At 35.9% G+C, this 24154-nt stretch overlaps 2 long non-coding RNA genes across 2 annotated transcripts in view; one reads left to right on the top strand and one right to left on the bottom strand.

Moving 5' to 3' along the window:
* Nucleotides 1–1196: 1196 nt before the first annotated feature.
* Nucleotides 1197–24154, top strand: part of LOC131278770 (uncharacterized) — a 55535-nt gene continuing 32577 nt past the window's right edge. The window contains exon 1 of the long non-coding RNA XR_011649390.1: nt 1197–1277. This is a non-coding gene — a long non-coding RNA (uncharacterized lncRNA). The remainder of the gene's footprint in view (nt 1278–24154) is intronic.
* LOC131278806 (uncharacterized) lies at nt 8589–17051 on the bottom strand. The gene is made up of 3 exons (XR_009186239.1): nt 16943–17051; nt 9025–9183; nt 8589–8680 (listed from the first exon to the last, which is right to left on the bottom strand). It is a non-coding gene; the product is annotated as an uncharacterized lncRNA (long non-coding RNA).

The following is a 24154-nucleotide window of genomic DNA, read 5'->3' as shown; positions in this document are numbered from 1 at the left end:
CATTTGCTTATGAATTCATACATTGATAGACCCTTGAGTTGTTTCTGTCTTTTGGCAATTGTGAATAGCGCTGCTATGAGCATTGGTGTACAAATCTCTGTCTGAGTCCCTGCTTTCCATTCTTTTGAGTATATACTGAGAAGTGGCATTTCTAGGTCATATGGTAATTCTATATTTAATTTTCTGAGGAACTGTCAAAGTGTCTTCCAGAGTCACTGCACATTTTACATACCCACCAGAAATGAGTGAGTATTCTTATTTCTCTACATCCTCTATGACACTTGTAATTTTCCCTGTTTTTAATAATAGCATTCTAGTGGATATGAACTAGTATCTCATGGGTTCAATTTGCATTTCCCTGATAGCTAATGATATTGAGCATCTTTTCATGTGCTTTTTTACCATTAGTATATCTGCTTTGGAAAAAAGTCTATGCAAGTCTTTTGCCCAATTTTTAATTGGGTTGCTTAACTTTTTATATTTGAGTTCAAGGATATCTTTATAAATTCTGAATATTAAACGTTTTTTGATATGTGGTTTCCAAATACTTTCTCCCATTGCGCAGATTGTCATTTATGTTCATGATAAAGTCCTTTAAGGTGCTAAAGTTTTAAATTTAGATAAGGTTTAATTTCTCTATTTTTTTTCTATTGTTGCTTTTGTTTGGGTGTCAAATCTAAGAAGCCGTTGCCTAACAAAAGTCCTGAACATGCTTCCTTAGGTTTTCTTCTAGAAGTTTGATAGTTTTGGCTCTTCTGGTTAGGTCTTTGATCCATGTTGAGTTGACTTTTGTATAAGGTGTGAGGTAGGAGTCCTCCTTCTTTTTTTTTGCGAATGGAGTTCCAACTTTCCCAGCACCATTTGTTGAAGAGGTTAGTCATTCCCAATTGAGTGGTCTTTGTCTGCTTGTTTGATTTTGCATGAGGGTCTTCCAGCAGCCATCTTGGGGGAACATTTGTCCACATGAACTTTTTGCCAGATTCCAGATCTGTCTATTGATTCCTTCTCTAGTCTGCTTTACCAATATGGCAATATTTTGTAGTAAAGTAGTCATTGGTTGCAAGTTGATTTCATGGACCTCTTCACTCTGAACTGCAAAACTTTTCATCTTGACTGGGATCAAGGATATAGATTTAATTTTCTTTTTGGCAGGGTGCCAGTCATTACTCCAGGAAATGAACTAATGCATTCTTGGAGCTACTGTTGGATGTGTTCCTCAAAACGAAGTATTAAATCAAGAAAGAGGAACTTACAGAATTCAATAATCAACAAAAGAGGTAAGGGTAGGGGGAGTGAATATGGCTCAAGTGGTTGAGCACCTGCTTCTCACATGGAAGGTCCCAGATGCAGTTGCCAGTGCCTAAAGAAAATAAAACAAAAACCAAAACACAACAAAATAAAAAACAAATGAGAGAAAGAGAGAGAGAGAGAAAGAGAGAGAGAGAGAAAGAGAGAAGATGGGAAATCTCCAGAATAATGGTGAAAGAAAATCACCAAATGATACTTGTGCAGGCATCCTAGAGAAATATCAGTCCAAAATGGAGTAGAACTTTATCTTCTAGAAAACACTTCTTCAGAAAGATTAGATTACTTATAAAGACTGTATAACATGGAAAATATTTTCATAAAATATTATGGAGAAAAGCAAGTTGTAAAATAATATGTGTGTTTGTGTTTGTATGCATATTACATATACTATAAAAGTCGATGAAACTACATGCATTAAAAATACTGGAAAGAAATATAGCAAATAATTCTCTATGTAATTTTAAATTATTTCTGTAATTATATGCCTTGCTTTGTACTTGTGTAGATTTGGTCAATTTTCATACTTTATTCCCAATCTTTATGCCAACTCAGCAAATTATTAACTATTTTCTTGCTTGTTTCAAAATATAACCCGTGTCTCTAACTTGCTAAATAACTCGCTCAAATTCACCTAATAGTCTAACTTATATTTCAAACCAAAATTAGTTCTGTAAGAGGAAAAATATGTTTTATTTTTTCCTCTATTTTTCAAATTTTCTCACATACGTTTATGCTTATTTTATAATGAAAATAGCTTTGTAAAATAAGAAAAAACTCAGTACACAATACATATTCATTGAGTTTTCAAATGAAACAAACACAAAATAATTTTCATTCACGATCCTCTGGTTGCATTTTAAACAAAAATAGTTCAATTTCATGCTAAGAAATTGTGTTCTCTTAGCTTAAATTGTTCACACAATTTTAAACAAGGATGTCATTTGCACTCCTTAATCTAATAACTATGAATCACTGTGTTTAACAACTTATCCATGTTATTAGAGATTCACACTTCATAGCTGGCTGAAAAGATTCATGTTTAAATAGTGATATAGTTTTTATATACAAAATTGTCAAAGATTTTTATATTACTAGCAAAAATTTTTCTTTAAAGGTATAAGTAGAAAATATTATCAAAAGAACGTATATCACAGCTATCAGTTACATTGGGGTATTGTTAGCTATCAGTAACTTTGGGGTATTCTACCGTTAACTTTGTAAAATGTGCCTTTGTAGATTTTGCTCATAAATTCAAAGGTAAAACGAGTAGTTTTCAAGTCTCTGAATAGATTACTGTACTCATAAAAATAGGCATCGTGTTTACTGCAGAGGTAAAATGTATAGGGTAGAAAGAACTAGAGTGTATCTTGATTTAGAGGCCAGTGACACTACCCTCTCACCCCTCGCTTTTAAAAAATATGAGTGGATTTTATGAATAAAATGTATGACCTTTTCACAAATTTATCACAATTTTGTTTACCTACTACAATAAGTGTTTTAAAAGTACCTGTACTCAGATGCTTGAACCTTAATGAAATTTTTTCTGTTACTTTAACCATCAGGATAAGAGCAATTATTCACTAAACAGGCTAAATCAGTCTTCCTCCTGTTATCTTAAGTGACCTTGGCAATCATTATTTTAAGAATTACATGGGTCAAATATCTGTTGAGTAACTTCAAATAAAAGAAGTATGCCTCAGTTTGAGGGAGCCTAATAACTGTTGCCCTTTCCCCTGAATCAAGTTCAGGGGTAAAGTAAGTGGAGGTTAAGATGTTGCATTGTTTAATGATACTGCCCAAGTTGGAAAATATGAGTTAGAATGAGTGATAATGGAGCTAGTCAATGTTTTATGGCTTAATCAGGGGGGTTAGTAAGGGGACAGTGAAAAAACTCTTGTGTTATTCAAATGGAAGTTTGTTCCACATGGAAGCATGAAGAACAGCAAAGATGGTCCTCTCCAAACATATTGACTTGATCACTAATATACAATCCAAAAATCTACAAGATATAATCACCTCCTGAGATTGAGGATTTAATCATCTAGTTAGTGATAGAAGTGAGGAAAAATAAAATAATATTCCATAAATGGATTAGCATGCTCATTTCTTCCTTATCCTGAAAATTCATTGATACCAGAACCAGACACATGTACCCTTGGATTCCAAACATATTTTAGAAATATTTAACTTAGGTCTAAAAACATATTTTTGAAATGAGCAAAATAAAATGAAAAGGTAAAGACAATAAATGATTTGAAAGAAGGAGATGTTAGTGCCTGATGGAAGCTCACTGCCAGTGTCCCAGAAGAGGAAGGACTTAGTCAGATTTGAAAATGGATTGTAAGTGAAGAATGAGTCAAAAATGGAGAAGATACTCTTCAGGTGGGGAAATAGGTATGAGTAAAACCACAGGGGATATACAACTAATAAAAAGCATTTTTTTGAGGTATGGGTATGGCTTATGAACATGAGGAATAGGAATAGATTTTGATGAAGATGGAATATGGCAGAATAGTGATGATCTACTGAAGAAATTAGTGGTGTTTGGATGGGGCTCCTTTGTCTTATATTATTGTATAGGCCGAAGGGGGATGTCGAAGGCTTTTGCACAAACCCTTTACTTTACCATAAAATTAGTATTTTTAGGGAAAAATAAGCTGGCAGCAAACTACCAAATGAATCAAAAGAGTATTAAAGTTTGGGTTAGAGAGAGAGAGAGAAGAAAAAGGGCTCTTCTAGCTCTCCCTTTCTCACTCTTATGTTTCCCAGTCTTGAACTATACTGATAATATGATTAAAGGTATATAACTGTGTGTCTGAGTTAAATTATTTTCAGTTTTTAAATTTACTTTAAAATCTCTCTCTCTCTCTCTCTCTTTTTTTTTTTTTCCACTTAAGTATGTTTTGATTGGTGCATATTAACTCCCGGAAATATTTAGTATTGAAAAGTCAAAAGGGTTAAGATACAAAAGGACCCTCTCTTACTATTTTGCTTTTTCCTTTAACCCTGCATTTCATTTTACTTAAAAACTTCTTAAAACTCCCCAATTCATCCACACCTAGTACATCTGATTTCATATTCGTATTTGTGACTTGGCCTTGTAATCTATGACACTGACCTTTACAATGGGAGAGTGGAAGGTGGGTGGTACAGAACTGACAGTGAAGAGAAACAGATGTTTCCTTAGGAGAGGCATGAAATACAGTATAGAAAATGGTGGTGGGATTGGCAGGCACACTTGCATTCATCTCTATGAATGAAGTAGTGAAAGACCCCAATATCTAAAGCAAGGTAGAGAGATTCATCTCGAACAGAACTGTCCTGAAGAAGGCTCTTGCATGAGATAAGAAGGCAAAAAAGGAATGGAAGAGCTCTGCTCAGATACAATATCAGGAAGTAATAAAATATCATCATCATTAACAACAAGAACAAAAATCTATTAAGTATTTACTATGTCTGACATTCTGGCCTAAGCACTTTAAGTGCATTATCTCTTTTAATTCTCAGAATAGCTTTATAAGGTAGCCACCATTGTTATAGGCATGTTAGATGTGAGGAAAAAAATAAAGCTCAGAAAGGTCATGTAATTCACTAAAAGTCATGTTAATAAGCAGCACAGATGGTGTGGCATTTGAACCCTCTAGTTACTCTAGAATTTAAAACACTGTCTTTATGTTTCTCCAGAGACCATAACTCTTAAAATGAGAATGAGGGGTTTTTCAGAGATTGTGTCACTTTGATCTAGGCAGTAAAAGTTGGTGAGAGATTGAATTGCAATTTGTAACCTTTTTACGGTCACCCTATTATATTACTAGCTGATGGCTTGAGATATATCTATTATACTTAAATTTTTAATTATTTACCTGATCTTGATATTTGGTAAACACTCTCTTTGGGAAGAGAATACCTGCTATTCTCTCAGGTCAAGGCAACTCTGAGGTGTAACTTATACTCCAGTGCTCCCTGTGGGTTAAGGCTGAAGCTACCCTCTATAGAACTTTGCCTGAGTTTCCCCTACCTGGAGCTCATTCTCAATGTCTCCTGGGAGCATGTCCTCAATAAGTCACAAGCACATTAAAAAAAAAAAAGAATATTTACTATTCAAAAAAAGTGGTATAAAAAGAAATAATAGAAAATTAAAATGTGGAGAAATTTTAATAGTTTCCATAGTTTTGTCCAGACACATCTATACACCAGAGTTGTAATGCAGTTGGTTACCTTTAAGTTTTGGCATAAATGAAATAGGTAAAATAAGTTGACCTATCCATTGATTCATTTAACATATAACAAATGTCTACTCAATAATTTGCATTCTACTAGGCACTGGAACAACAAAAGTGAATATGAAAAGTTCCTATTCACAACCAATTATAGTCTGAATAAGGAGCAGTCACATAATCAGAAATTGTAACTATAAATCCAGGAACAGAGATTTGAAAAGAATATTAAGAAAACATAAAGGAGGACCTCCTAACCTAGCCTCAGATGGTGATAACAGATTCTGGATGACTGAGAGAACATTAGTGAATAAGAGAATTTAGCCAGATGAAAGTATCCACTCTTTAAATAAGTATTTCTGTAACTTCAGTCATCAAATTTACGACATCCTGTATCCTCCATCCTCCTGGTAATACCATTGTAAATATTCTCTCTAATAATTACCATACATTTCTAGAACTTTAATCATTCCCTATAAAATGACTATTTCCTAAATCTATATTTTACTCAAGACTCTCTTCTGTGCTCTAGATCTATATATTCCTCTGTCTTATAGAAAGGCCATTTGGATAGCCTACATATACTTCTAATGCAATGTATTACAATTTTTCAATTAATTCATGCCACTCAAATTGTTCTTCTTCTGGTCCTGACCACTGAGAATTATTCATCATACACTTAGTTACTGAAGCAAGAAATATCTGAGTTATTCTAGATTTCACCCTCTCCCATAGTTCCTCATCCAACTAACCAACGTCTTTTCCTTCCTATATCCTAAATATCTACCGTATGTGCATGGAAACCTTAGAGAAACAGAATGGATCCCACTCAAGATTTGGTTCAGATAGTATGACTGATGGCACCACTTGTACACCAGAAGATTATGAAAAGCTTTATTACGTACACAGTGAGGCTTTCTGGGGATAGCAGAGCAGCCTTCCCAAGTTGGTTTGAGAATGACTTGAGAGAGTAATGAAAGAAGACTGGCTTAAAATTCTCATTGCAGTTAGAGTCTGGGACCAGGATGAAGGTTCCTGGGTGTGAGTATGGACTTGTGTTGTTTGAATCTCCCATAAGCACCAAAGGATAAAGCACCAAGGTTTGCCAAGATGTGAGCAGAATGGAGCAATGAGGCTTAAAAGCTGTTAGTAAACAGCAAAAAATGGAGTGAGGCTCTTTATTACATTACAAAATGCCACCATCATCTCTCATTTGCACTAATGTCCTAGGCTCCCGAATTGTCACCCTTCCACTAATCCATGCAACCTGCCAGTCCATCCCAGTTATGATGAGAGATTTGCACACTTGTGAATTTCATGATGCCATGACTCTGTTCAAAAGTTTTTGGTGGTTCTGCATCCTTAATCATTAATTCCCAAATATTCTCATTGAGAATTGAGGGGCTGAATCCTGGGAGCTAAGGTATACTCAAAGTGATTCGCTGTAATATTGAATTTTTTTGAAGTCTTGTTTTACCTCAAATATGTGGAATTTATTTCCTACTACAGATATTCATATGAGTTTTAATAAGAAATAACCTCTGAAATATCAATTCAGCATACACTGAAAATTTAGAGTACTCTTTCATCTTCCCAAAGGAGCCACCATATTTATCCTGTAGCTTTTAGTACATAACCAAGCACATCCTCAAGGTCTACATACTTTAGTTTGAAAAGTACAAGTTTCCAAAACACAATATAAACCCTTTTGTTTAGTCTAAAAGATCCTTTAGCATAGGCCATGTCCAACCTCATGCTGTCACCATTACCAACACCCCCAAACAATACACAACAAATGTTTGATGCTATTGTAATAATAGTGAAACACATATTTAACTCTTTCATGCCACCATATGGTGTCCCCTTTCTATGTAGTGCACTGCTTTCCTTGCTTCCTCATTTCTGCCTGGTATACTCAATCCTTTATATCAAGACTTGAATCCCTCTTTGTAGTACCCCTCTCCCAAAGTTTACTCTAACATTATACATCCCTATATTATAGCAAAGCTATTTTGTTTTGTAATTTTTGGCATATCTACCTTTGCCAAAGTTTCTATGGATGGGGACAGTGTCTCTTCAACTACAGAAGGTGGCACAGAGGCTACTGCACAGTAAAAGTTCAATGAATTATTGTTCAGCAAGTGAATAAATATTTTTGAAGTGACATTTATGACAATAACTGTTAATACCTGTCCTTTAAAATGATGTTAATGAAACATCTCTAATAATAACATGGTTGAAATTCTTAGCTTTACATCATATAAAAGTGAAAAATATAGCTAAAATTCTAGGGTACATTCATTTAGGAATTATATTATTATAAGAATATAATATAAGAAAATAAAGAAGGGAACCAGAGGAAGAGAAAAGACTACCACAAGAGAGCCCCCAAAACCTTTTCTGGGAAAACTCTCCTGAGAGTGAAAAGCAGGGGCAAGGAATTTCACACAATATCTCCAGGCTGCCTGAGACTTTACACAAATCATAAGGGAATGAACTAGGGCAGGAAAGAGACAAAAATTTAAATGTGAAGCAAGCCCATGAAAATTTAATGATATTTGCTGATAAGGTGGGCAGTTAGATAAACTGAATGCATTATTATGTACATGTATGATAAGAATAGGTAAGTAAAGGATGAGCTTTTCAGTATTGGTTATAAGTTATAAGTTGCTAAGTTTTATTTATTTATTTTTTTTTTTAATTTTTTTATTTTTTATTGACTTTGTAATAATATTACATTAAAAATATATATGTGAGGTCCCATTCAACCCCACCCCCCCACCCCCCCTCTCCCCCCCCCCCAACAACACTCGTTCCCATCATCATGACACATCCATTGGATTTGGTAAGTACATCTTTGGGCACCTCTGCACCTCATATACATTGGTTCACATCATGGCCCATACTCTCCTCTATTCCATCATGTAGGCCCTGTGAGGATTTACAATGTCCGGTGATTACCTCTGAAGCACCATCCAGGGCAGCTCCATGTCCCGAAGATGCCTCCACCTCTCATCTCTTCCTGCCTTTCCCCATACCCTTTGTCCATTATGTCCAGCTAAGTTTTATTATAAGTTGCTTGGTGTAATGTGTTCCTCACCTCCACAGCAGTGAATTGTAGATCCTGGTATGTTTATCTTCCACAAGTGCTTTCACTAATGGAGTATTAATAAAACAGAAAAATAAGAATGAAAATAGAATAATAATGAAAATAATAACATAAAACTTATAACTCATAGTCCAAAAACTCAGTTGTTAGAATTTTTTGTTGTTATTTTTCTGACACATTAATTCCTATTTGAGTCCCCATGACACTCATTTGGGAGAAAACAACCCACGTCCTGTTTAGATTCCTCATTCATTCCAAGTCCTTAGGATCAGGGATCTAATGCAGTGCCAGGGATAAGAGAGAGTGAAAAAAGGAAGGATTGAGAGGAAAGAAACAACGGGCGGTGGACTTCAATAATCAGTTCACAAAGCTTGCCTCTGAGATATCCACCTTGTTCGTAAGTCAGTTGCCAATATAGTGGCTCTCAGGAATCCTCTGCCTTTAGATGTGGCTCTCTGCTCTCATTTTTCCTTTCACAAAAATTTCTTTCTAGGCTCAGAAGGAATCTTTATCTCTTGCAGTTATGAGTCAAAATATGTTACCTGTACCCTGTAGGAAGATAGGAAATAAAAGGCAAGGTGAACCAGAGTGCTACTTTTATCAGCAGTTAAGGCTGAAAGGAGAAGATAAACCATAAGGGAAAAAAGGTTATCATCTCAAATATATTATCTAGCTATGGTAGTTAGCCTTTTTGCACCCTTACCATGTGCAAGGCCTCTCAGATAAATTGTCATTCAGGCTAGTATTTTGGGTAGTTTTGCTCATAAAGATAATTTTTTTATTGAAGAAGAGAAAATTGTCAGTAGTTAGAAGAGATAACAATTTAAATTCGTTGAATTCAAAAAATACTGCAAACAGGTCAGTGACATGTTGGGGAGAAGCAGAGAGAGCTTGGAGAAGGTGTTAGAATATTTGTATTCTTACGACCACCAGAGTAGAGGAAGTCAAGTGCAAAGTTGAAGTTTGACCAAGTAGAGAGGCTTCAGCAAAGATTGGACTAAGTACAAGCTACATTTAGTAGTTCTGGCCAAAGGAAATCTTATGTTAAGTCAGTAGTAATGAGCAAAAAGATATATTTTTGACAACATGCAATTTATATAGCACCAATTTGTAAAATAATCTGGGAAGGGCTTTTTAGAAAATTTTGTACATCAAACAAAGGATGACGAAGGAAAAATCTGAGTTACATATGAAAGGAATTAAATTGGGTTTGATTAGTAGGAAACTTCTTCAGTTCCAGTGAACTTATTTTGTCCCCTGGTGACCCTTTACATAAGTCGTGTAAATAAATATTTCTTGGGGTCACACTTCCTCAATTGTCCTTTCTGATGTTAACATTGTGTGAAAGAATGTCCTTAAGGGAAGGGGGACTGGGTCAACACTTTATGTGAGGTAAGCCTGCCTGACTTTCACAATGGGTCTGAGCAAGATATTAAAGATCCCATTTCACAGACAATGAAACCAAGAGTTAGAAAAAATTTGGCCAAAGCCACCTCATGCATTATAGATTGATTTGAATTTTGTACCTGGGCAGCCTAGGCACTGGGACTTTGAATCCCATCTCTAAGTAGCAAACTAGATTGGACTTTTGATAAAAATGTAGGATTGCATGGATATTTTATAACTTTGGTGCAAAATTGACAGTGGCCTAAGAGAAACAGCAGGCCATGTGTGACAAACACTCCCTCTAATTATCTGTAAATTATTTATTTTCCCTTTATTACCTTAGGACACTAAAAGCATTCACACAAACAAACAAGTAAATAAAGACTGTTTTAAAAGTTTCCATTTCTGGCTCAACATGGAGTTATGGGAGGCCATATGGTAAATCATGCATCACGTTATATAGTTGTGGCCATTGAAACAGAAACCAAAATCTGCTAGAGATCTTTAGGGAAGTTTTGCTCCATTCCCTTCGTATCTTTGCTCTTTTTCTTCTTCCCTGGAACATGGAATGGGAGACTGGAGGAGGAACAAAAGCAAAGTTGATCATTAGAAGGAGCCTGGCTCACAAGCAACATGATGAAGCAGCTGCTGCACCAACCCTCACCTGAATTTTGTTATAGGAGAAAAATAAACCCACATTTGCTTAAATCACTATAGTCACCCTTCTTTTATAATGGAACCAAAGCCACTCTTAACTGATGGAGAATTCCATACTTGAAATTAGGGTGTCACAAGTTCCTAAAATGTGGAATTAGTTTAATGGTGGCAGTGAGAGTCTGAACAGGAAGATCACAGGATGAAAACAGGTAACTGTTATTACATAAAAAAACAGCCACACATGGTCAACCTTTTTTCTGTAATTTGGAGGTGGAGCTTAAAGGCTTTGGGAATTAGTAGAAACAATTTATGATGTTACACTGCTCTGGCCTCTTCTTGCTGCCTTTATTAAAATCCGGAAAGAGTAGACTGAACTCCAGCTCAAACTAGCCAACATATCTAGACAGTGATAGAAAAATGAAGAAAACATTGCCTTGATAAGAAAACAGTCCGTAAACCTGTTGACTGAAAGTCCTTTAACTAGGAGCTTTCAAGTATGTAAAAAAGCACTACCTCAAAATAAGGTATTTATAAGAAATGGCTGCAGAGAGACAGACTTATCCTAAAACAGGGGCTCTTAACAAGGGGCCAATGAGCTTGAATTTAAACTCAGAAAAACATTATTCTTGTGTGGATGTGTTTGTGCAGATGTGATATATGCATTAATAATATACAGTGTAGTATGGACTTAGTAAGGGGTCTGTGGTTTTCGCCTGACTGGCAAAGGGGTCCATGGAACAAAAAAGGTTAAGAATCCCTGGCCTAAAATAGGGCCCCAGGTCCTTTCTAAGTAACTTCCCTGAGGAATTTTCTGACTGTGACAAAATTTGGTATCCTGTTGTTTTCACCTACTTTCAGGCAGCCATACATAAGGGCACAAATGCCAGTGGGTGAGTAAGACAATTTTTAACAGTGGCTTTTTGCATATGAAATTGAACAAAGGCCTATTTAGTTCTTTAGGGAACTGTATTGCTATAGAATCCTTTGGTCTGATGACCACAAGCTGGGATCATACCTGGGCCATGTTTGACTGACTTGGAAAGCTGGATATCCCTAGGAACATTACATTCTCTAAATCCCACTTCAGATGTGGCCAAGAAGGACAGTGGCCAAGGGAGAGTCTTGCAAAATAACAGAACTAGGTGCTACCAAATTGCTTAATTAGCAAACATATTCAACTATCAGGGCAATTTATTTTCCCTTTTTTCTGCCCAGAAAGATTTGATATTTGCTATTCACCAGTATCTGTATTTTCCTTCTCCTAGTTTTTCAGGGTAAATTTATATTGTTGTTATAAATCCTATTCATTCTCCACCATTGACTATTTAATATGTCTAGGGAGGATCACTAGTCTTTTGATATCTAAGATGCTGGACCATGAGAAACCACAGCTAGATCTGATGGAGAAAAATGCAAATCACTCAGTGATCATGACTTTGAAGTGGTTGAAATAATTGAAAGAGACATTGGGATTATCTTCCTTGGGAAGCAGGTGACTATTTTGATACACACAACAACAAATGTGTGTGGATTCTGCATGAAGAAAATGCACTGAGACATACACTGATAGCTGCTTAGCACATATCAGTTCTCTCCTATTCATCAAGGAGCATCTACTTTGTTCTGGGCAGCCTGTGCCCACCTAAAAACTGCATTCTCATCCACTATTAAGTAAGCCCATGTAACTAAGGTCTGAATGAATGAGTGATAAGACAGAGAATGCTAAAAAAATCTAGAAAAGTTTTAATTTTCTGCTATTGGTATTATCCCTTCCTTCTGTCTGCCTTCTTCTTCTTGCCGTATAGAATGTTGATGTACGAAATCATTTAACTTTTAGGAAAAGAAAAATAGAATGAGCTTAGGCATTGACATTGATAACCTAGTGAAGTTTCTGTACATTCTCTAATGTACTTATCCATGTACTTCTTATGTGAGGAAAAAATGACCTGCTACTTTTTTAAGGTACTATAATCATGTTTCTATTCTGCATAGTTGAATGCAATCCTTACAGGTTCACCTTTGGAGTAGAGAAAGGATGCAGATCCTAAGCGAGAACTTAACCTTGCAGAGGGTGAAAACTGTTTTTATACCAGAATAGAACAAACGTCCCTAGAAGCCATTACATTGCTAAGGTTAATTGAGTGGATGGTGTCAAGTTCGCTTGTGTTTCTGAAAGGATTAGAATGGAAAAGTAGAGAAAAGGCAAACTAAGGAAGTCAACAGAGCAACTAGAGTTCTTCACTTCAGTAAAGATGAAGGTAAGAACAAACAAATATCATTAAATGGTGGTTTAATCGCTATAGAAATAATTAAGAGAAACAGAAATTTAGTCACTTATTTGTATTATGTTGGCTTAGCTACCTTGCTCCAATCAACTGATATATTGATACTAGAATCTACAATAAAGTAATGAAATCTATCATGTCTGAATCTATATAGGTGGGGAGGTGGGGAATTCTGGTGTTTCTAGGCTGGTAGTCACTGATAGATCTACTACTACAAACCAAAGCCTTTCCTTGTTCTTGACTTGGTATTTCTTAAATAAGATTTCTATTTTTTTTCAGTACAGTCTCAGAGTGAGAGATGCATAGATGGGTGAGACAAAGTCAATAAACAAAATAAAAATTATTAATAAACATTTGAAGGATTTTTAGACAACTAATAAAAATGTACTTCTAAAGGAACATAGTATTTAAGAAAATAGACTTTTAAAGAAGTATAAAGAAAAAATGAAAAAAAAAAGTGCCAGTGTTACTTCATTTGGGAAATTTTACCTTAGTTACCATGGAGATGATTTCAGAGGAAAGCAAAATATTTTAGAAGATTGAGGAATTACATCTCAATTATCTGTTGAACCTGCACCTGAAACATCAATTTTTAGATAATGAAAAATAGAGGTCAATATTGAAGACCTTTTGTGTAATATTAAGAACAGAGGCTTAAGTGTTTGAGATCAGATGTTATGTACATGTATATATATAACATATATATTATTTGCATGCTATTTTATCTTTTGCTAAAATCCATTTTATTGAAATAGTGTTTTGCTCTTATAGACATAAGAGTTAAATGAAAATTATATGGAGAATTTTTAAAACAATTAGGATCAAATACAACAACCCAATAGTTAAGAATTCTTTTCTTTGCTCAATTTCTCTCTTTATGTCTCCTGAATGGGGAGTGATGGAGTGGGGTGTAAACTGTTTGAGTGTGGAGGAGATGGCATTTTAAGTTACCAGAAAAGAGTGAACTACATAATGCAAAATGAAAATGAAGCTGAAAAATGTCAAAAAGACAAAGATACAAAATCTCATTAGCTTCAGCTTGTCAAACTCAATTTAATCTACTGCATGTTAAAAGATCTTTGGGAGAATAAAGTTCAAGAGGCTGCAAGGTCTAAAATGATTCCTGAGGTTAATAGAATTCTTAATATAAATTTCAGGGAGCATGATTGTATCTGGGCAAAGCTCAAGACTGATACGTGGGTTAAAGAACTCTGAAATCTCTACCAATGCAGTCACAACTAATGCAAAAGGACAATTCAACCTGTGAATGTTCACTGGGTTAGGGAGTTGCCAAGGATTGGTTAGGAGTAAGATTTGGAACCAATGTACTTCTGTAAAGTTTTTCAAGAAAGGAGACTTTTACTCCCTTTTAAACTGCAAAACAATCCAGGTTTATGGCAATTTTAGTAATGATTCTTTGCCTCTCCTCCCTCCCCATCTGCTGCCTTCACCACAGTGCCTTGGGGCCCTAGCCTTTGCAGGCCAGTCCAATTCCCATTGCTCTGTCAGGCCAGACCCAATGCTCCATGAACCGCAGGCTCTGCAAACTGCATCACCTTTCCTTTTAGGAAAAAACGCTCCTGCTGCAATAGTCATGATGCCAGGGGAAACAGTCACAGAAAGCAAGGGTTATACACTGTGAAAACCATGTTTAATTCCCTCACACAGTTGCTAATAATGTGTAGCAAAACACACAAAAAAATCAGATTAATTCTTATCATATAAAGCAATATTTCTCAAACTGTGATCTTTGCATAAATATTTATATTGGTTATTAAAATATAGAAATACATAGTTTTGGTTGGTATATAACACACAGCCTGAGTGCTCTCCTGTTAATGTACCCGTGTAGCTCTGGGCTTTCTGGTAGGGCTGGACTCATACAAAACAAGGAAAATTTTTTCTTTATAAAAATATGCTTTCTACTCCCCAAACTTTGCATTCCACATGGGTGTGGTGCTCATGAAAAGTTACATTCTTTGTTAAAATTGATGCAAAGGGGCAGTCTACAGTAGCCATACCATTTTTCCACTCCTCACCTATCAATTATCCACCTGTTTTGGAAACTGGCTCTGTGCCTGCCTGCTCACCAATTATGCATAACTTGTACAAAATAATGAGAGAGCAACTTCAATGATTTCTATGAGACTGGATGATGGAATTTTTCAAAAAAGAACATTCTTGACAAACCCAGATTCAAGCCTCTTTGAGGATCATCCTTCCATTGTTTTACAATGTAGAAATCACATTTAATTTTAATGCTTGCATTTGAATGTGAATTTAAGATTAAGTTGCTCTAAGTAATCATCTAAAATAAGAGGGTTTTATTTCTAATGCATTGGTAAATGAGTCTGGCTTTAAATAAACAATCAAGTCCAAATGCCAATATAACAATTGTCCTTCACTCATGAATTATTCATGTATTATTCTACTGGTTATACAGACAAAACTCATATGTTCAATGTAGCAGACCTGGACTTGGCAGAAACTGGATTTCACATTCATAGGGTTATATAAAACTAGCTTAATGAAGGGGCTATTTATGAAGATATTTGCAGAACTAAGAGAACAAGGTATGGTGCAGTAGCCTGGGACTAGCAACAGCAAGAAAGTTACCACTCCTAGGCACAAAGGGGTGGAGGTAGGGAGTAAAGCTGTCAGTAAGAGTTGGAGCCATGAAAGGAGGACCACCCATTGGATTGACTGTGATGGTATGGAAGGAGTTGGGGGAATAGAGACCCACATCTGCCTTTATGCTGGTTCCTCAATCTCCAGCCAGTATCAAACACAACTGGAAGGCAAAAGGCAAAAGAATACAGGTGGTGCAATCTATGGAGGTCAGTCTTCAGGTGCCCAAATTAGAGCAGAAAAGAGCAGAAAATGAATCTGAAGGGCAAAACAGAGAGGCATGATAGTCATTTGTTTATCTGATTTCAAAACCATTACCCACCCTTTCCTTGATCTGACATAATACAGGGAACTGTAGGCCGCAGACTCCCTTGCAACTTGTTTCTCTCCATGTTTGGTCATTGGGAGCTTTTGGATATGGACTGGAGGACTGAAGGAGACCAGGAGCCTCATGTTTTTTCCTATGTCTCTCTGCCTCAGACTTTATCTCCAGTAGTGTTTTCTGATCCTCCATGATTCATTTCCCCTTGGACAGACCTTTTCCCCACGGTCCCAATACCCACTGGGTATGGCAGATGGACATTACAGCAGTACCATTTCAGCTACAAGTACAAGTCCAGACTCCTGAGCTGAGGTAACACTCCTTCCGTCAGCCTAGGGATGGTAAAGTTTCTTGCGCTTCCTACTGTCTGTGTTATCTCATGGCTGCCTGTATAGATTCCCAGATCTTCCACCACCTGTGTATGCACTTACCACTATTAAATTTTCTTTATTTGCAAAAATCTTATATGTTTCTGCTAGAACCTTGAAAAAGTGCTGGGTTAAATTTAATTGAAATACACTTGCATATAATTGGACTTTTGCTTCCTAAGCTATTTAATACATTTAAAGTATGATTTTTGACATCACAAATAAGGACATGGTAAACCACAGTAATGTTTTATTTTGTCTCTAGATAATGGAAAAAATAATAGAGAAAGAATTTAATAAGTTAACCAAGCATTTGCAGCACACACAAATGAAGCCATAATATATAGGGGCATAAAAATCTTGAAAGAACTGAAACTTGGTAGTCAGTTTCATATTCATATTTTGAACTTTTGTCACATCAGCTTCCCTTTAGTTTATTAGAGGGATTATTTATTATTAAAGATAGCGGTAAATGATCGCTACCTTCTCTCCCATTTTCATGGAAAGAGATCCATATTATTTTGGTTTAGCAATATTCCCACCTTTAAAAAAAAAAAACACTACATTTCCAATATACCCTTGCAGACAAGGGTGGCTGATAACACGTAAGTAGAAGTCATTGGACAGGATGTCTAGTAAAACTCTTATGGGGATTTACTCACCAGGGAGATGCCTTTGATCTTTGCCCATTTTTCTCATTCCTTCCTGAATTCTAGATGTTATAGATGGCTTTTTAAGTGTGTTGGATGGCTTAGCAGACTATTTTTCAACCATGAGGCAATCTAAGACTGGCAGAGCCTATAATATTTATATTATGAAGTCACAATGGCTGTCCTGGATAGCTCAAACCCAGACTTACTAACATGAGAGAAAATGTACCTTATTTAATTCAAACTAATATTACTTGGGGATTTTGTTCATATCAGATAAATAAAATTACTGATACTAGGCACACTTACCTTAAGGTATTCATCACAAAAATATGGAACGTATTTGAAACTTGATCAGAGAGATAGAGAAGAATTAAATGAGATAATATACCATTTTTCTCATTGAAATTTAATTGATGATTGCAAAGGTTTAAAAATTATTTCAAAATTTAATCCAAAAGAGTAGTAGAATGAAATATTTTAAATTAAAATGACTAATATGTAATATGAATCTGTAATAATTTAAACAGGGTGATACAGATAGACATATCATTGGGCTGCGTAGTCCCAAAACAGACTCTAGGATACATGTCTTTAATAAATTATAAAGCATCTTGTCTGTGAAAAAAAAAAATGAGTAAAACAAGAATTTTATAGTCTCTTCAAATGACCCTAGAATTCTGGAGAATTTTATCCCAGGTCTGTTTTCTCAAGAAACACCATTTGTGTACCCATTGAGTCGATATAATCATTGTTTATGAGGTCATCAGTGAAGGAGATAAAAATGGCTTGGTTCAATGGATTTGCCAGCACTAATTCTGGACCTTTCAGATACAATGTCAGTAATCTGGCCTTGGAGCTTCCATATTTTGGAATCGAGAGTCCTGACATATAGAAACGAGCTTCTATAATACACAATCCTAAAGAATGAAATTTGTTCCTGCTTTATTTTGCTTGTGGATATGAAACATTATCTCTTTTCAATATATACTGTGAGGAAAACTCCTCTTCACTAAGAATTGGGTCAAGGAGAGCTGGTTTTATTGGAGGCTGTTTGGAAAATCACTCTCCAAGGAGACATCATTTGAAACTAGAAAGTCGTGATACAAACCTGTGACAAAATCCACAGCTTTGAGGCCCATCAATCATCTGTGGGTTCTGAATGTGCTGCATGCATCCAGAAAAGCTCCTGCTCAGGGTCATCTCTTGCCTGAGAGTAGGTGTTCAGGGGCTACTAAATTTCCAGCCTTGACTTAGGGCAGAGTGCTATGTTTTGTGAATGAAAGATTTTAATTAAAATATATCTAGGTACTTTACAAAGTCCAAATATTAGACCAAATGTTTAGAGCCACAACCTTATTGTGCAAATGAATAAGAAAAGTAAATGAAATTAAATACAGGGGCAATTTGTGATAATATTATTTGTATAGATTCAAATGATTCACAAAGGAATACAATGTGCCAGCTAATTGTTTCTTCTGAGCAACATAAAAATATATGAGCAAGGATAATTTATTTTATGCAATTTTCAGAAATTACTATTGATTTTTTAAACAGTGGATTATTTAGAATTTATATCAATACCACCGTAAAAGAAAAGGTGTGATTTTATTGCGAGAGCATTCTATACAAGCGGCAATGTTAGCTGTAAGCAGACAGATGAATGTATGCTGACATATCCAAGTGCCACAAGTTATGGATAGCATCAGAAAGCTCCATTGGTTGAGAAATCTGATTATTCTACAATTTAGTCGCTTTAAGATTATAGCTATTGCTGCTGATTTCTGAAAGCTCTCCTCTTGAGTTTTTCATGGTAATCATCGAAGGGAAAATGGATTATAGCACCATGAAATTCAGAGGAAGGATAAAGGACACCATTCCAATACCTGCACACAGAACATGCCCAAACAGCATATTTACTTTTAACAGAGAGTAAAACATAATATGGAAAGGTAAATATTCCAACAGAATTTATTATCAAGACTAGAATTTTATATATTTGAACATCCCAAGTAGAAATACTTGATTCTTACAGGTATATCTTCAATGTCAGGGACCTAGAGTTCTTACCTCACTCTATGGGCATTATTTCAAAATTACCACCTCAAATCTTAGAAAATGAGCCAAAATAGACACACTTAATTTAACAGAATTACATGCAAATTATACATTCATAATTCAAAAATTAACTACAGAAAAATGGGAGCTGAGTGACGATTTAGGTGTAGTTCATTTGAAAGAGCTGAGGATTTTAGCAGCTGTAGTTTCAGGGTAAGAAAACAGGGTCTGATAAAAACAAGGTATTTTTTCTAAGTGCTTTAAAAATATTTAACTAAGGAATATTGGGGTAAAATGCTGAAATTGAATTTTCCGATCTACATGTTGCATAAAAATTAAGTACCACCTCAATGTCTAGTTGCCTGATAGATGTTATAGAGAATGTAAAGGAGAGGAAGGCTTGCATTCTCTAAACAGCTAATAATCATGTAGGGTGGGGTGTGGAGAAGTACAGTAAGGTGTCAAGTACACCAGTGGAAAGAAATAAAAGTTAGATCCAGATACATGTTTTAATAAAGAGCAAAATGTCATGCAAATTCAAAAGAATGAGTGAACAATCCAATTTGGAGGAAATGAGGAAATATTTTATAATATTTTATAATAGAAGCAAGCTCTGGTTCAATATCACTTCTTCCCAGATATCCTATAATGGGGAAGAGCAATACTAAACAAAGACTTATAACTGTAATGAATATTCAAGGTATTGTGGGACAAGAAAGAGGAAAAACTCATTGAGTTCTGGCTAACAGCAAGGCTTCACTTAGAATGGGAATGGTAGTGACTAAGGGGTGGGAAGGGTTGCTTGGAGTGGTGTTACTGGGAATAAGAAATCTGAAAGGGTGAGGTAAGCAAAATGTGGGAAGCTTAAAATTTATCTTTCAGGAGTGTTGTACTTACTGGAGATGATAAGATCTTGGTTATGAATATGGGAGTTAATATTTGAGGTAGTATATCAGTCACAATTCTGGAACACTCAAATTGGGTACTTTTCTAAGAATTTAGTACCGGGAATTACAAAGGTGTGAATTGGTTACCTACAAGGGCTGGTGCAGTATCTCAGGGACAGTAACAGAGAGAATTCATTATTAACCATAGGCCTGAAAGGGCAAAAGGGACACACGCCTGCATGGGGAGGACTATCTAAAAGGCATCAGTAAAGGAAGGCAGCAAAGCTACAGAGAACCCAGTTGGTGAGAGCCAGAATAAAACCCCCAACTTCCTCCTCTCTAATCTCAAGCCAATACTCCCTACTTGTTTAGCCCAAAGGAAGCCAGAAGGCAAAGGAGCCCACCTCCTAGGGTAACAGCAGTGACCAGTTACTTTGGAGGGGTAAGGAGATACCCGTTGCTGACAAGACAGGAAAAAAGATGATTTGTATTATCAAGGTAAAAATGTTGAAAAATCTGGAAATTGGATGAAGCTGTTTGGAAGCAACTGATGCTAAGGAGCTTATCACAGTGCCTGGACCATAGTACTCAACTAATGTTACCTACTTTTATCATTATCATTTAAAAATATTATTGACATTGCTAAAAACAAAACTCTAAAGGACCTAGAAATGCCATCCAGGGGGATTTCTTCCAAAACTATACTGGAATTTATGTAGATAAAAGCTCTGATGCTGGTGTTTAAGCAAAATTTTGGTGAATGAAGGTAAATGACCATAAATAAGTGAGCGGATAACCAGAATGAGGGTAAGTCAATGATAGAGGCAGATAGCTAGACTCAGAGGAGCAGGGTTTATGTGTAGCAAGGACCTTAAGAACTGCCAGCAGTTTAGTGGATAGAGGTGAACAGATAAGGAAGCATTTAAATTAGAAAGAACCAATGAGCACAAACTAAAATAATGGATAAGTTGTAGAAATGTTGAATAGCCCATTTTAGATGAGTTATAGAATATGAGTGGAAAACACGTGGGTGGAGAGACTTTGATGTAATTTGCAGCCATATTGTTCAGGGCCTTTAATACCTGGACAAGGAGTATTGTCATCGCAGTGGAGGCAATGGAAAGCCTGTGAATCACTTTTGAGAAAGGAGATAACATGATTGATTGCAGTAAATTAAATTTTCTCAAGTATAATTTGGAATGAAGAAGTTTAGTCAAGATAATTTTAGAGGAAGTGATATGAAGAATGAACCTTGAAGAGTTGGTAGAGGTCAGTCAGAGGTTAAGGGGTGTGCACTCAAGTCAGAAAGAACAGTACGCTCAAAGGCAGAGGTGAGAATGATGATACTGAAGTAGGGCTATTCATTGTGGGATATTTGGCAGCATTGCTGGCCTCTATCCAATAGACATCATTAGCACTCACTACCCTTCCCTGTGAGACAACAAATAAAAATGACTCTACGAATTGGCTTGGTCTTCTGGAGGGTGAGGGAAATGTACATAACAGACCTTGATTGAGAACCAGTGAATTAGGGAAGATGTCAATAATCTAAGAACCACAAGAGGAAGTGTAGGAATGGATTGGCTAGAAATGAAGCTGGATGATAGAGACAGATCAAAGGCTTTTATTTGTACTTTGTTGAGACATTTTTATCTTATTCTGGCTATTAAAAGGAAGATAAAAAGTGAAGTAGTAAACCAAGAGGATTTATATTTTAGAAAGGTCACACTGGAAGCAATTCTGTTGTCAGAGAGGCTGGTTGAAAGAAATTCCAGAAGTCCGGTGTTAATAATGTCATGGAGATTTAAAGGAGGGAGTAGGAGATACAAAAAAAAAAAAAAAAAAAAAATTGTGGCGGTTGGATTAATAAAACTTGGGGGGGATAACATCATGATAAGAGAAAATTAAGAATTCAATGGGGAAATGGACTTTGGCCCAGTGGTTAGGGCGTCCGTCTACCACATGGGAGGTCCGCGGTTCAAACCCCGGGCCTCCTTGACCCATGTGGACCTGGCACATGCGCAGTGCTGATGCGCCAAGTAGTGCCATGACACACAGGGGTGTCCCCCGCATAGGGGAGCCCCACGCGCAAGGAGTGCACCCATAAGGAGAGCCGCCCAGCCCGAAAGAGGGAGCAGCCTGCCGAGGAATGGCGCTGCCCACACTTCCTGTGCCGCTGAAGACAACAGAAGCGGACAAAGAAACAAGACGCAGCAAAAAGACACAGAAAACAGACAACCGGGGGAGGGGAGGGGAATTAAATAAATAAAAAAAATAAATCTTAAAAAAAAAAAAAAGAATTCAATGGTAATTCCAAGGATACCAACTTGGGTAATTGAGTGAATAAAGGTACCATATACATAAATAGGCAGTAAGGAAAAGGAAGAATGTGTGTCTTGCTGGCGTGACAGGAAAATATGATGAATTCATTTTGGTTAGGTTAAGGTTGAGGAACCTACGGAACAAACAAATATAAATGACCAATAGGTGGATAGAGCCTATAAATGTTTAAGTGTATATTTTTAGAAATTTTAAGTATAGAGGGTATTTGTAGTGACTATACCATTAAATATTATTTAAGGAACAAGTGGAGGAAGAAAACCTGGAAAAAATAGTTGAAAATGAGTACTCCAAAAGACTGATGGGAGGAAAATCAAAGAAAGAGTGGATTTTAAGGATATTGATATGGATAATATTTGCAAACATTCAGTGACGTAAGTAACACAAAGCTATGATTTAATAGTAAAGCTGTTCACGACCTTGAGCAGAAGTAATTTTATTGAGAGTAGCAAAGACAAGTAGAGGTGATATGAGGGAAATGGAGTATAGGCTATTATATTCACTTATGTGTATTTGAAAGCTAAAATAAAGGAGAGTGATTACAAAAGAAAGAAATGGAAGACTAAAAGAGTTGACTTTCTTTTAGAACTATGAGATTATCCTCAGCATATGTGTATTCTGACAGTTTAAAACACTGATAGAGACTGAGTTTGAAAATACAACTGAAAGAAAGGAAGAAGGAGGGATGGGTCACAAAGCATATGGGAAAAAGTAGAATATAGAGCATGGGGAAGGAATTTGCCTTTGACCAGACTTGGGGACTTAATCCTCTCAATAGAGGAAGTAGAAGATATGTAAATATAAGATAAATAAACAATGATTGGGGTTTAGGAATTGAAGGATTTCACTCCCGATGGTTTTTTGATTTTTCTGTAAAGGAGATATGAAATTATCTTCTAAAAGTAATGATAAATGTGGTTGGAAAAGGATCCAAAGAAACTAATGAAAGTTTGAAATTATTCTGGAAAATAAGAAAGATAATTGTGTGAGCAGAGTATTGTGAAGATTTACTAGAAAACATCAAGAGCCAATATGAAGAAGGTGATTAAGAATCTGCTATGACAGATTCTGTGCAAGCAAATGAAGTTTACCAGTGTTGCCCAACATTCCTGGCAAAGGAACAGAAAAAAAAAAAAACAGTTGGATTCATCAAGTGTTGTTTTTTGTTCAATCATTTGTTCGTTTTCCCTATTAAGTAGGAAAAAAAGAATAACAGAGTTGATTCTAGTGAAAATGGGTTGAATGAACAGATTATGAAGAAAGGCTAGATTATAAAACAATATAAAAATGAAGGAATACAAAAGGGAGTGGATAGATTAGAAGAAAGTTGATGTATGAAATTACTAGAGGCTTTAACTCTCAGAAGTCTAGGAAAATAGAGTGTCATGATCATCCAGGTAGAAATTTTCAATAAAAATGTGGGTATGGAACTCAAGTAAGATGGAGAATTGTTGGTATAGAAATTATCTGCACAGTTTTTTTTATTTTTCTTTTTTTCACAGAGTTTTAATAAAATTGTATGAGTAGATAAAATTATGAGAGGGAATGAAAAATTGCACAACTGTTCAAGTTTACAGACTCAGTTAATGTCAACATAAAGGGAAAAGGAAAAGGAAAGGAATTAACGGATGAGAGGTAGAGATGGAGGGAGAATCAATATAATTCATCATTCTCAGAAGTTGATTAGCAAAGAATTGTGTGGAAGTTATTTGCACCGTTCACAAATATTTGGTTCTCTCCTGAGACATCATAGGTTCACGGTTATTCTTAAACACCTTTTAACTCCCAGGATGGCAAATGACTTGCTTTGGCCACTAAAATGTGAACAGAAGTAACAGGTAGAAGCTTTAAATGCCAGAGCATGCCACAATTGTTGACAATGTTCCAGAAAGTTTAGCTCTATCAGTCAGGGCCAAGAAGTGGGGACACCTTAGATCTT

Source organism: Dasypus novemcinctus, chromosome 1 (assembly GCF_030445035.2).
Source record: "Dasypus novemcinctus isolate mDasNov1 chromosome 1, mDasNov1.1.hap2, whole genome shotgun sequence".
In the NCBI taxonomy this organism is placed as follows: domain Eukaryota; kingdom Metazoa; phylum Chordata; class Mammalia; order Cingulata; family Dasypodidae; genus Dasypus; species Dasypus novemcinctus.
This window is presented reverse-complemented; position numbering and strand designations above follow the sequence as displayed.